We start from the raw sequence: 14,914 nt of genomic DNA, 5'->3' as shown, positions 1-14,914 counted from the left end.
TTAAGTCAAGTCAATTCCCATATGCTACGAAGACTCCAATAAGGACGCTCGACCGCGTTAATGGAATCACTCGAGGCCGTCCTTATTGGAAACGTTCTTATTCGAAACCACATTATTCGGGGGACTACTGTATTATTAATGGTTACAACAAATAGGACACCATACGAACCGTTACTTTTCAAGAAATGGTGCTTTTTAGTGGTAGTAAAATCGAAATTTCTCACTTCTATGTTTACCTACTTGAAAAACAATCACTAGTCATATTTTATTTGTGGTACAGTTACTCTGTTATACTTAATTTTCATTACTTCTGCCTAGTTTTGAAGACTAACAAAATTTCCTATACCTTTCCATAGCATCTTACTACCATTCATCCGATAGCCCGGCAAAGTGATTTGATACCGTACAAGAGCCAGGAGCTGAATATGTTTGCGGCATTTCAATACGAAAAAATTAAATTTCGCAACATGAACGCAGTAAATAAAACCAATGTTTACCAACTATTTATTGGTTTAGGTGTCAAATATTATATTGTTATATTGCGATTAGCTATAAATACAAAAGAAACTGAGATGCATGAGAGAGCAATGTTACTGTGTTGAGTAAATTTATTGTCGCGCAAAATTTAGCTTTTTCCGAAATGTACAATATGCGTTACAAAGTAACGACATCTGTTGTTATTCAACAGGGAAACATTGATAGCACAGAGAACAGACTAACAGGTAATTGACAAAAAGTGTGTAAAAACTTTTCATGTAATCTACGAGTAATCCTTCAATAGAGCACCCCTCGAGCAGTAAGTGGCAAACTAAATCTTGATGTCGCTGCCATCGCTGCTATGTAACTCCAGCACAAAGAAATATTGATAAAGGTACATGGATATTTTTTGATGCGTTTGGCAAACTATTTCTGGAGGGCGCTACCGACAGATTTGTAACCTTTCGGTTACAAATTTTAAATAATTAGCTTTGCCAATTTAAGATCTCAACCTGCTCGAATTTCCTTAATCCTAAAGCCCTAAGTCCACATCTGAGTAAGGTGTCGGCTGTGTGAACGATAGCCCTCCAAGTCTTCTGGGCGGAGGGATGGTTTACAGGGGAAAGTTTTCTCTGATGCGAATGTCTCTCATTGCTAACAACCAGCCTCGGATAAGCTATCAACTGTGTGGGTGATAACACTCCAAATCTTCTAGATGGAAGGGTCACTCAGGCGGGATAACTTTACCGAGACGGCATACAGTCACCTATATGGGTGATAATATTCCAAGTCTTCTAGGCGGAACAGTCACTCAGTAGGAAAACTTTGCTTACTATCACCACCCCGATTTGCAACTGTAAGGGTGGTAACCCTCCAAGTCCATGGATGGACGGACCACTCAGACACTAATACGCCCACAGATACGTCGATAAATACGAACACGGTGTTCAATACCACAGGGTGCTAACCAAGAGGATTGTTGCCAATTCAATAGGTTGTTTAAAATCGGGAAGCTTCGGATATCCCGCTTTTAAACTTGAAAAGCTTTAAAAAGGCCAATCCGTAAAATGAAGCTTTATTCTTTCTTGCAATCCAAAAGAAAACACAGGTGCGCGACGGTGATTTTTTTAAAGTTGTACAGTTTTTAAAATTAAATTGTGACGGAAGATAATGTTGTTTTGTTCAAATTCAAAAGTAAGTCAAAGTTAATTGTGCAATCTTAAAAGAATATTATTGTAAAAGTATGTTTGTTAAGTATAGCTATTGTGATAGTACAATGTAATCCAATATCCGAGAAGACAAGTGATTGTTAGTAGCAAAAAACAAAAGGTAAACATTTTTAAATAAAAATGCTGGTGTACGGGGAAATAGGTGTAGGGCTAGTACGGGGAGATATCTAATGCGCTCGTAGGTCCTTGAGGGGCCTTTTGTGTTTTGGTTCCAGAAATTTGGACCGTTTCTTCGACAGTCACCAAAAGTGCAACACAAGAACACCGCAACCGCATCTAAAATTACGACCACGAAGCTACGAACATCGTTCAAGGTAAAGAATCATTCATCACCGGAACGTCAATAAATCGGTGGCCGGGAAGTACAGACCCTGGTGGATTCGTGTGCTTCGGCTGCTTAGTCCAGCCTAGTCCAACCGGCTTGACCATTGCCGGCGGTGAGGGAAGACCGCAGAGAAGAAGGAGCAACCGCTAGCCCCTCTAGTACACCAAAACGAATGCGCGCAAGTAAACTTAATAAGGCCGTGAGAATTCTCGGGATAGGGAACAATAAAAATTGTAATAGTGATTATAACTTTGGGTTTAAGCAATATTATCCGCCACTAACTTCCCTGATTTCCGCTTACCGAACTCGAAAGGAGTATTAAGCCCTCTTCTTTTGGTTTCTTTTGAGAATTTTGCTTTTTCTATTTTATTTAGCCTTTCAACAGCAGCAATTGAACTGGTAAGTTTTTCCCTTGGTTAAACTTTGCATATTGTTTCGATATCCGTTTCTGTGTTCGCGCGAGTTACGTGGTGATAATAAGCATTGTTGTGACTGCACCGGTAAGCAACATAAATTCCTCTCAAACCCCCCCACCCCACTGAGCAGTTAGAGGCTAACAGATTTTACACACAAAAAATCGATTACTTCCTTCGAGCCTGTTAATCTGTTCTCTGTGTTGATAGTTTCAAGCATACTCTTACGCATGGCGCATGATGAAACACTAGCGCCAACTTCTGTTATTTATTATCAGAAACTAGAGGCTGTGTCCTATTGGTCATTCACCATCTAAATCTAAATACAAAAGTAAATTATGTAAATCAAATACATATCTAAACGTTTAAACCAAAATCACTCATTTTACAGTGCTGTTTTTTCGTGTACTATTGCCTCGTAAGTATTGTGCAGTAAAACTACCTATTAGCGATGAAACGAGGAACCATCGCACTATAAATTTTAATCCTCAGTGGCGTCTTTACTACTGGTCTATCAAGCGAATTTTATTTTTCCTGGTTTAATCGCCTTAAACGTGCTCCATTAGAGAGTAAAAATCAATCTAACACTTAATACCTCAATCTCACGAAAGGAACCATGCGTTCCTTCTGCACCCCAGTCAGTGGTGTTAGAGCTGAAAGTAAAATCGGATGAGCTGATGTACGGTTCGTACGTACGTACGTACGTACTTTTCGAGCATTTACGACACTATTATAGCTGAGCAGGATACGGCTTAGATTTTGCCTGCTACACCCAATAAGCGGGCCATTTAATGCAAAGTGCGATTTCCAACGAAGCATCACGATAAGCAATTTATACTCAAACAGTAGCAGAGGCAGTAGCAGCAACAGAGTACCTATCCTTCTGTGGACACGGTTGCGTGCACAGGCAGAATGCAGCACGTATCGATCGAACTGGGAGGGGGATTCCGGAGTCATCGCTTAGAAGCTAACATCCGAAATTGATGGCTGCTGGCGACGAAACGGCGAAACAACCTACACGTACCATGCGATCATTTTACCCCCAACATCAATACTGCCGGATGACGCGGACGCACGGTAGCCTGACCCATATATTTCTATCCTGCTGCCGAATTGCTCGAGGCAATTCATCTCAAATCCCGACGACACAAGTGCAGTCAGTGCGCTACTCATGCGCCCTGGCAATCAAAGTGACTACGCTCTAACATCCGTAGCATCCTGTCCTGTCCTGGAAGAAATCCCCACTGAATGCTCCGCCACCGACACCGTAGAACACCGAGCACCGAGAGTGCAATGACAACATTAAAGTCCGTCCGTTCGGTACCGTTGCCAGCCGTTTGAACGACCGCCATCGGGAAGTGAATCTCCGTGTTTCCCCGTTATGTATGGCGTATGCAATTAACCGGTTATACTGCTATCACTACGGAAGGACGATGATAAGAGTATCCCGTCTGTGTCCTGTTCTGTTCTGTTTTTGCACTGGCAGACGGTAAACGATGCCACAGTTCCGTGTCGTTTTCGTTTGCTAGAGGCAAAAGTATGATCGATACCGGATGATCATTTTATACTTTGATTACATATTGAAAATCAGTGGACGTGAATTTTTAGACTAAGTAAAATATAGAATATGTTATCGGAAGCTTTGAGCAAATGTGAATTCCACTTGTAAGCGGCACAGCAGTAGGAATTTCACTTCAATTCAACCGTCAACCGGGTTCGAGTAAACTTCCCAAGCAGCCATGTTTCAACATTTGGTCACAAAAACATTTTCGGCAGATAAAGTAGCACTGTCGGCTGATTCTTTTTTTATTCCTGCTCTCTTTCGCAGCTACTATATTATGCTGTCCAACTTGAAAGCCGAAGAGATTTCCATTTGTAGCACTATCACAAAGGACGAACAAGAAGAAGAACCTTATTTTCCGCGTCACACTGCACACTGCCATGTTGGCCATTGTGTAAAGGAAACAAACAAAACAGGAAAAAAAGGAAACCACACACAATCGCACAAGAGATGCTGCTTTATTCAACCTCCAAAGAGCGCGTCACGAAAACAAACAAATCATGATTCTTGCTTGCTGTGGAACAGCATCTGACAAAAGCAAACTCTATGTTGCTTTATTGTGGGGAAACATACGCGAAGAAGGAAGAAAGAAACCGACAGCATCGCGACCGGGGTTGGCGATTCTATTGGCTCGTCCTTTGTAGTTACAATAGTTAAGTTTCACAATGCTGCACATATCAATATCAATAAAACAAAGCAAGGAAATTGACCAAACTCGTGACTTTAGTCATGACCTTGAAATGCGGTCAGGCATATATAAATATTTATTTTGAAACGATGATTCTACAATTGATGAAGGGACGGTAAGGGAAAGTAATGAAGAAGGAGTTTTTCGGGAATGAAGGGGAAGGGTGGAAAGGAAGGGGGGGGGGGTAATAGGTAGCTATGGTTAACAAGTTGTCGCTGTGACTCCTATCTTTTGTCCAATGCTGGAAGGTGCATGGGTCGAACCAAGCTGTAATCAGAGATTATAACCGGATTTGAACCCACAACACCTGCCAGGGCGTGTCGCTCACTGGTACCCGTTATAATCCCGTTATAATCTCTGATTACAGCTTGGTTCGACCCATGCACCTTCCAGCATTGGACAAAAGATAGGAGTCACAGCGACAACTTGTTAACCATAGCTACCTATTACCCCCCCCCCCCTTCCTTTCCACCCTTCCCCTTCATTCCCGAAAAACTCCTTCTTCATTACTTTCCCTTACCGTCCCTTCATCAATTGTAGAATCATCGTTTCAAAATAAATATTTAAAGCAAGGAAAGTTTCCGTCAATACAAATTTAACTCGACTACAAATTGTATCGGAATTAAGACGAAAAATTTAGAAAATGTATACAACATTAACAAAAAGCTTAGGAGAAATTGAAAAATATAAACAAAGTAATAGATAAAATGTTGAGACAAAATTAGATGCTAATTTAGTTTGAATGATTTAGTTTCCAATATGCCATATTTTATTTTACCGTAATCTTCATTGTAATTTTGATTAAATTTTAATGGTGCTTTCATGTCTATCTTGATTTACTCTACAGTCTTCTATTTTTTCCCATACCGTTCTTTTCAATTCTGTCTGTTTGAATTCCGTCTGTCTTGTCCGTTGGCTTCTCGTTTCCAATGGTATGTCTTATCTATCGGTCTATTGTGAATATCAGTCCATTGCAATGTCTTGTCCTACAGTCTGTCTACCCCGTTGGTCTGTTTTGTCCATCGATCTGTCTCATTCACTACTGTGGCCTTGAGTTCATCTTAGCTTCCAATTCAGCCTCCAATACTGTTACCAAATCCTCGTAGGCTAGACGAAACGAGAGCTACCGAGCTATCGATGTGATTGTGATTTGGCAACTTTCATGGCTGTCACCCATAGCCCGCCAAAGTGTGGCGCATTCGGTGGCATAAAGTGCTAAATAATTTAATCACTGGCGCAGTATTGATAAATTTTCTCGAAGTTTTTGTATAAGACGAAACCTGAAATTAAATGAAAGAAAACTTTTTTCCAAATTAAATTCTACTATTTTAATTTTTTCATGGCAGATACGTTTTACACTTACGACTTGCCGAAGTTCGAAAACAGACACTGATGAAGCCGGCAAGTCGTAAGCGAAAAATGTCGGTCTCTCTTGTCCATCGGTCTGTCTACTCCAACATTCTATCTTATCCAACGGTCCGCATTTTCCATTGCACAGTGGTCCTGCAACGAAAATTAAGTGGAAAGTTTTTTGTGGTTCAAAATAGCTCCCTACAATGTTCAGCAAAGTAGTTCAACTCTAAATGGCAATTAATGTGAAATCAACGACTAAGTTCCAGTTTGGCTTGTAAATACATAATACATAATAAAGTTTTATTGAAAAGAGTTACAAGTATAATTTCTTCGACAAAGTTGTGGCTAAAGGTTATATAAGTAACTTTGCCAAAGGGTAAGACGGACCACATCGATTTCGATTAGAAATCCTTAAATTTTTTGCAATTACGCTACCGTAATTTTTGCAAAATAACGGAGTATTTCGAGGTCTCTCCGTATCGCTGACATTTGTAAAACGATTCCTGTTTTGTGTGTATCGAAATAGGTATGTAAAATAGTTCGGCTTAAGTGAAAAATGCAAAATGGTGAAGATTGTAAACTAGGGGTAAGACGGGCCATTTTTCACGGGGTAAAAGGGCCATACGTTGTAGTGCTAATAATGTTTGAAGATTTTCCTGGGTCGTGTTCGTTTTTGTTTGAGTAGATGCCTCGAAAGTATATTAGAAAAACATCGCGGATGCAGTAGACGGCGGATCAGATGAATCAGGCCAAATTGGCCATTGATAAAGGTATGTCCATCAGGACAGCATTTACCACATTCGGAATTCCCAAGACAACTCTTCGTCGGCAGAAAGTACGCAACGATACGCCAACAATGAGGCTCGGATCTTGAACTTGTTAGCATTTGCTAGAACTGGAGGAGCGGTTCAATAGATTCAGTATGATCGAAGAACTTGCATTTGCATTGGCTAAGCGGTACAACTTAATTTTATTTTAGTTACAAGTTAGTTTTATGCTCTTTTATGAAAAATCTTTAAAAAATTTGTATCTGTTGAGTAAATACTATTGAAGTTAGTTTTGCAACTCTAAAAACGCTTAAAAACTGCCACGATTCGTCTAACTCTGTCAACTCTGTGGTCCTTCTTACCCCGCCTGAAAATTGACGCGTGATATGACGGTTCAAAAATTGACGAAAAATCGTGGAAAAATACACAAAACAAATAATTGTATAATTTCTAATGATATGTAAATAAATGCTTATTCATGTGTGATACAAGAAAAAATGAACTTACGAACGCATTTTATGCTAGCAATTTAATTGCTTAGGGGGGCCGTCTTACCCCGTCTTTCCCTAGGCCTTTTATAGTTGCTATATCACAAGGCGTTTTATATAAAGACCTCTCAAAAATCACTTTTTCGCTACTTACTTCAAATTTAATGGTTTTATTGCATCATAATGTTTTACAAAGTTGTTTCTCTTATCAAAAGACATATTTTTGTAGAACATTGTATGTTGCAAACTCATACGTACAACGAGTTCTAGCATTTTTCCTGTGTTTTTTTAGTCTTTTTTAGAATAGAATATCTCCAAAAGGGGCAAACGGAAAAAAATCGAACTTGGCCGTTTCTGAAAGCATAAAATTTTATTTCAAACTAAGTGAAAATAAAAAACTGGTTTTTTTCTAACTCGAATAATTTCAGTTTAATTATTCCATGTTTGGCCATTTTTCACTATGCAGTATTTTCTAATATATTCTTGAAGACGATGAGAGTCAAGTCGATAGTAAAAAATAAATTTGTCGTACCAAGACATAATTTCTATTGATTGTCACGTAAAATAGTCTTCGAATTTCGGATATAACATCAGTTTTCTATCTGCACCAGCTGTTTTGGATAAATATCAATCATTCAATTTTCATTACTTTGCAAATGTGGTTAATCTCTACCATCAATAATGTCTTTTTGATACAATTTTCAATCAATAATAAAAACAAAACAAGTTTTTGTTGGTTATTCCACACGTAATATTGCAAACTATTATTTTAGTTGTTAGAACTCGTTGTTAAAAACGTTATAACTCGTTATACGTATGAGTTTTCAACATACAATGTTCTACAGAAATACGTCTTTTGATAAGAGAAACTACTATGTAAAACATTATGATACAATAAAACCATTAAATTTGAAGTAATTAGGGAAAAAGTGATTTTCGAGAGGTTTTCATATAAAACGCCCTGTGAGATAGAAACTATAAAAAATACGCCTACTATCTGTTAGGCAAAGTTACTTATATAATCTTCAGTTACAACTTTGTCGAAGAAATTATCCTTCTATCTCTTTTCTACAAAAAGTTATTATGTGTTATGTGTTTACAAGCCAAACTGGAACTTAGCCGTTGATTTCACATTAATTGTCTTTTAGAGTTGAAGAAACTTGCTGAACATTGCAGGGAGCTCTTATGACTCGTTAAGTCGGAAAAGTAAATTTCCACTTAGTTTTCGTTTCTGGACCACTGTGCATCGATCTGTCTAGTCTGTCGGTTTCCCTTGTCCATCGGTCTATCTAGTCCATCGGTTTGTCTTATGTATCGATCTGTTTTGTCCACCGGTTTATATTGTCCGTCAGCTTGTGTAGTCCCTCGGATTATTTATCCAACCATCTGTCATGTCCATCGTACTGTCTAGTCCGTCGGTCTCTCTTGTCCATCGGTCTGTCTAGTCCATCGATCTATCATGTCCATCGGTCTGTCTAGCCTGTCGCTCTATCTAGTACATCGGTCTGTCTTATCCATTGGCCTGTCTTATTCATCGGTCTGTACCCAAACAGCATATATATGACACTTTTAGTTGCAGCAACACTTTTATGACTAAAATTGGTCACATAATTGGTTGCCATAACTGGTTCGTAACAACTGTGCGACTTGGGTATTGTTCATTAGTCTATCTAGTCCATTGATCTATCTTGTCCAACGGTCCGCATTATCCATTGATCTGTCATATTCATCGGACTGTTTATTCCATCGGTCTGTTCTGTCCATCGATCTGTATCTGTATTATCGATCGGTCCAGCAGTATGTGATGTCCATCGGTCAAGTCAATCAAGCTACCGACATCATTGTTATTTGGCAGACTGCACGGTTACCTCCCATAGCACCCCAAAATGTTGCCTGTATGTAGGTGTATGCGGACTAAATAACGCCTGTATTTTTATTTTGACATTTGCTCTTCAGTTACCAAAGTGTTTAAATAGGAGGAACAATGTCTACTTTGCAAATTGTAAAAAGTGGCCAAAACAACTATCACCAACCCACTAAAAATGTTCGAGGAACGTTTGTCGGATTTGGCAGGTAATCTGTACCTGTGCTGACATTTTTGAAACAACACGGGTGTTCCATACTGTTTTTGCCGGATTTGGCACATAACATAATGTCTTTCTTACGTAAGGAAGACTCAAGAATGGTTGGAAATGACAAGCAGTTCGAAGCAAACTATACCGACTTGTGTTTTGCGGCGAGCAAAATGGACGAGATGCCTGTACAGATCTGATGGCAGGAGTTAAACAAAAGGCCCAGCAATTCAAATATAGTCAACCGGAATCTTAGCTAATCTTTTTCCTGTATTTCATTTGAAAACGCAAAATAATTTGTGTTGTGTTTCTACTTTATTTCAGTTTCAGTTCGATGTACCTCAAGGCAGTGTCTTGGGACTTTTTCTATTCAAGGGACCTGTTTTGCCCTGTTGTTCCATATTCGAATCCAAAGTGAAGTCTTGTGCCACAATTTGATAATTGGGCCTATCCCGTTCTTGAAAACAATTGCACTCAGAATTACCTACTTTTATGTTAGCAACTACCAACAAACTAAAGCTGAAAAGTGATTCTGTGCCACCGCTTTGCTCCATTGTGCTCGGTTGACTGAGCGCCGCAGTCACTCGAAGTGCAGTGCAGATCACTCGAAGATGCCGCTGGCTGGCAGTTGGAACTGGCAACTTTGGATGGATGATTACTTTTAATTTAGCTAATGTTACTGATCTTTGTTCCGTTTCAACCTGATGTAGAACTTGGTTTTGTTGCATTGTTCGTTAGTGGTTTTGAGGAGTGTCACTCTACGTTAGATTTACTTTCATTATTTGCAAACAAAATTCAACTCAATTCCTTGTTCGCTGTAAATAGGTTGAGGTGTTTTGACGCCAGACATCCAAAAACCTTTGTCCAAACATAATCTTCCCTCCCTACCCAACAGATACAGACCACTAAAATTCAAGTTGAAGCACTTGTACTGATAAGTACAGAAACTAACTCGAATTAATATTACACCTAATAACAACCTCGGTAATAAAACCACTCACTTGCTTGTGGTTTTCCTCGCTCCAAGTTAGACTTTTTCCTATCGGCTCCAAGAGTAGAACAATGCTTCGCTCCCCTAGCAGAAAAGTCTTCTACCCAACCACTAAAATTCGTTTCCCATAACTGCCAATTAAAGGTCACCGACTGGAAGATATAAATTGCACAGTTGTTCGCAAAACGTGCTCAATTGGTACGAACGAATCGGTGGAGGTGCCATCTAGGTACGTACCTACATCCAGCAGCGCACCCAAACTAGCTGACAACCAACCGGTATAGGAAAAGAAAAACGCAAAAAGTGAAAAGTAAAAAGAAAATAACAGTCTTTTATGGAAAAAGTTACCCTTTTCACCGACACTGCTGTTCAATTAAGTTCGATTTGCATCACAGCGCATAATGATGCAGTAGGTACCGATTTACGTAGCAAATGCGATTCCGAGTGAAACTGTGAATTATATAAACTCAAAGTAACAGTCTTACAGTGCGCAATTTTGCTCGAATTTATATTTTTTTCAGCAACAAGAGCGCAAAGAGGGATATCAGCTGGGGAACGGGTCGGCGAAAGGAGGTGCCAAAGTGTACGGACAAAGTTTCCAGTAAGTACGAAAGCGTGTTTATTTTCAGTGCGACGACAGATCGACCAAGCGCTAGACAAGTAATCATTAAGAGAGAAAATAGTTTTCCATACATTTGGATGGAAATTTCACTTTGCATTGTTCGGTGCGTTCCAGCTGGAAGCGGAAAACAAAGCCAGTTGTCCTGATATTGTTTCACGGAAATCAGTTGGCAAGTGTGTTTTTTTTTCTTTCACGGAAAACTTTCCCAACAATTGTTAGGACTCGAGCAAAAGTGGTCGCAAGTTGATTGGGAATAAATTTTGATAGCTTTCAGTTTCAGCGCAGTTCAAAGCAGCTGAATGGCTTCGTGTTGTGGTTTTAACGAAATTGTTGTACATTTATATCAATTAGTAAAACTAATAGAAGTGATGCAGAATTTTCTGAATTGGGATGATCAAACTTCCACCGGTATCATTCTGTGTTCAATTTTAATCGTTGAGTCGTCAATTCCTCACAATTACAACGGAAAATAGCGCTGTCAGACTAAATTTCATTATCATCGATGTTATTCCTACGCTACGTTTCCGAGAATATAAGTACGTCTATTTGCAGCTGAACGACTATAGTCCGTCATCCTCTGACAATCTGATAGTGCACAGAAGGTATGCGAACGCATACTCGTATCCCTACGATAGACACACCAGGGTAGGATGTGAACGGGCATGGCACGATCACTTTGACTCAGGTTTGATTCGTTTGACTTTACCGTCTAGCCAAGCAGAATTTGAAAAACTTGTATGTGAGGAATTTGTAGAGCTAGCCATAACCTACAATGTTGCTGGTTCCTGGTTGGTAGTCAAGTGAATGGGGTAGTATAGCAGTATAGCAGAGCATAAAAACTGATATCATCACTCGATTGTGTGTCCAAAAATCTATGAAAAATCTTATTTGTGTCTTATTTTAAGACACAAATTGTGCCTCTTCCTCCGTCTACTGTAGAAACCACCGACCGAGAAGTTTAATCTAACCTTGTTTTTACTGGCGGGACGACGACACTATGCAGGCCTTTGCGACTTACAAGGTACTGCGTGTGACGCTATTCGTCTGTCAGCTTGTTAGCCGCGATTCTCAGCGCGGGTTTTCGGGGATAGGTTCCGTTCTTATGAAATAGACCAAACCTCGTGTTTAGTAGAGTGTCGTCGTCAGTAAACGTCAGTCGAGTGTTGCCAGTAAAAACAAGGTTAGATTAAACTTCTCGATCGGTGGTTTCTACGGTAGACGGAGGAAGAGGCACAACTTGTGTTTAAAAATAATCCAACCCATGTCGCTAGCTTAATAAGGGGGGTTACGCAGTCTCCTTTTGTCCAGCGCCTCTATGGTTCAAAGGTACAAGTACCAGCGAACCACATGCCCTGGCGGGTGTTGTGGGTTCGAATTCGGTTATAATCTCAGATTATAGCTTGGTTCGACCCATGCACCTTCCAGCATTGGATAAAAGGTAGGAGTCACAACGACAACTTGTTAAGCATAGCTACCAATAACCCCCCACTCCCTTCACCTAGACACCAACCTGTTTCATTACCCTTCACCGCTTCATCGCACGTCGAGGGCGACCACCATATTTGTATTCCAATATTGGCAAAAAACCTCCACGAGGTTTATCGAATGATAGCTGTTTCTAGAAAGATCGAGAAAATCCATCATTGCCAACCGAGGAAACCGTTTTGCACTTTAAGCTACCGAAAGTACCACATTTTCCACTGTTTCCCATCCACCCATTCACTCAAAAATTCTTCATTACTTTCTCCTACCGTCCCTTCATCAATTGTAGAACCAGCGTTTCAAAAAATATTAATATTTGCTTTCCTGGTCAAGACTAAAAACACGAGGTTTGATCTAGACACCCTATCTAGCCGAACCTAAAAAGCAAAGCCTAGGTTCTACATTCCGTAATCGAAACTTGGCCTTCTGTTTCAATACGACAACGAAAATATGACAAAAAGAAAGACAACGAAATAAGAAACACGACAAAAAATTTCAAAAACATATTTAAAAAGCATAAAAAAGGTGAAAAAGCATGTAAAAACTGACGACGACAACAGAAATTGTTGACGAAAATGTGTCAAAACAAAAAAAAAACAGCAAAAAGCTGCCGGAAAAAGCGACAAAAAATGCCAAAAACAGCCGTCAAAAACCACGATCAAGATGACGATAAGACGATGAAAAGATGGCCAGAAGACCATGAAAAGATGGTATGAATACAACAGAGAGACGTCAAAAGGACGATAAATACGCAGAAAAGACAGCAAACGGATGACCAAAGACGTGAGAAGAGGGCATTAATATGACGATAAGACGATGAAAAACCTGATTTAATCCACCTAGTGGTGAAAGGAACCTTTGTTATACCACAGACAAACAGACATAACTCTTGGAAGAAAAATCAACAAAAATTATCGTACCTCACATTTAGCCTGAACACTAACACCATCTATGATCGACATTCCCAAATATCAAATAGCAGTATGGGTGTCCCTCGAAGTAGCAAGTATTTTTTATGGGGAAATCCCCTTCTTTCGTCAAATATTCCCAACTAAGCCCAAATTTGAAATGACGGTTTTATCGGTACGATGAATGGAAAACGAGTGTTATGTCTGTTTATCTGTGGTTATACGATCTTACTTGCTATTTGAGATAGAACTCGACACGTTTGGCTTACATGAAATTTTTGGAAATTGAATAAGTTTACAAAATTTGAACCAAATAGAAGCACTTATAAATTTTGATAGTTCCTTTTCTCATGAAATTGCTGAGTAAGTTGTTACTGTAGGTACTGTAGGGTTACAACATGTGTAGGTTTTTGAATGCCGTATTGTTATAAAGTTACAAATCGTATATTACGTATATACTAACGTATATTCTTCAGTAAACTTGTTATGAGCAAAATGTCAGAATTATTCAATGCATTAATACTTTAAATTGTTAGGAAACAAGATTAGCATAAACCGACATCACAGAAACGAAGCAAGTAGCATGCGAGGTGTACCGCAATTGACCCCAACTGGAATTTTCTCTACCAGCAAATGTAAAATGTTTAAGATGTATCCGTCTGTTGGTAATCGAGTAATTCGGGGTCAAAATCAGGTTATTTTTTACAATTGAAGTTCTACAGCTCTTATACAAGCAAACATAGAGGTATACTATGTTCAGCAAAGTTGTGTATTTTTATTATTTGTATAACTTTGTAATACATGAAAAAGTCATACAACAATCACAATAAGAGTTAGAATAGAAAAACTGATTTTACAAATTCATGTACAATAAATAAGATTTTTCTACCTTCACTGAAGAGATAGAAGATTACTGTCTCCAGCAAAATTTCTTGTAATAATATGCTCTAAAAGTTTGCAGAACACATCAATGTATTCTATTGAAACTGAAGGAAAATAATTTTTTTATTTCACTTTTAGGGGGATTAATCAAAATTCAAATTCTACCAGACGATAAAGCTTTCAATTTTAAGAAACTTCCAAATTCGTAGTGTGAAAACCTCTCGTTTGGTATTAAAATAATTGAAATTAGGTAAATTATCTTGGTTAGAATCATTATAAATTATTGTTAATTTTGGTGTGGTGTATTCGATTGCTCATAACTTTCAAATTAAACGCCCAATCAGAAAACCATTCAATAGTGATCTATCCGGCTATATTACCTGCCAAATGAAACTAATAGCGTGTAAATCGGTTTGGCCATCTCTGAGAAACAGGCGTTCATTTGTACCTAGTCAAAACAAGTTTTTCAAGGCTAACTTTTAAACTGCTTGTCCGTTTTCAATAAAACTTAGCAAAATGTTTAGTAATAGTAAGAGCTTTCGTTTGGTACTAATATCGTTAAAATTGGTTACGTGGTTCCGGAGAAAACCGTGTCACGTAGTTTTCACATTTTTGCTTATAACTTTCAAACGAAAAGTCAGACCACGAAACCATTT

At 38.9% G+C, this 14,914-nt stretch overlaps 1 long non-coding RNA gene across 1 annotated transcript; it reads left to right on the top strand.

Annotated features, from left to right (window-relative positions):
• Positions 1–1,162: 1,162 nt before the first annotated feature.
• Positions 1,163–1,814, top strand: LOC128737865 (uncharacterized). The gene is made up of 2 exons (XR_008412054.1): positions 1,163–1,671; positions 1,738–1,814. It is a non-coding gene; the product is annotated as an uncharacterized LOC128737865 (long non-coding RNA).
• The last annotated feature ends 13,100 nt before the right edge of the window (positions 1,815–14,914 follow it).

The sequence above is a fragment of the Sabethes cyaneus genome, chromosome 2, assembly GCF_943734655.1.
Source record: "Sabethes cyaneus chromosome 2, idSabCyanKW18_F2, whole genome shotgun sequence".
Lineage (NCBI taxonomy): Eukaryota > Metazoa > Arthropoda > Insecta > Diptera > Culicidae > Sabethes > Sabethes cyaneus.
The sequence above is the reverse complement of the archived record's forward strand: the minus strand, read 5'-3'. Positions and strand labels throughout refer to the sequence as shown.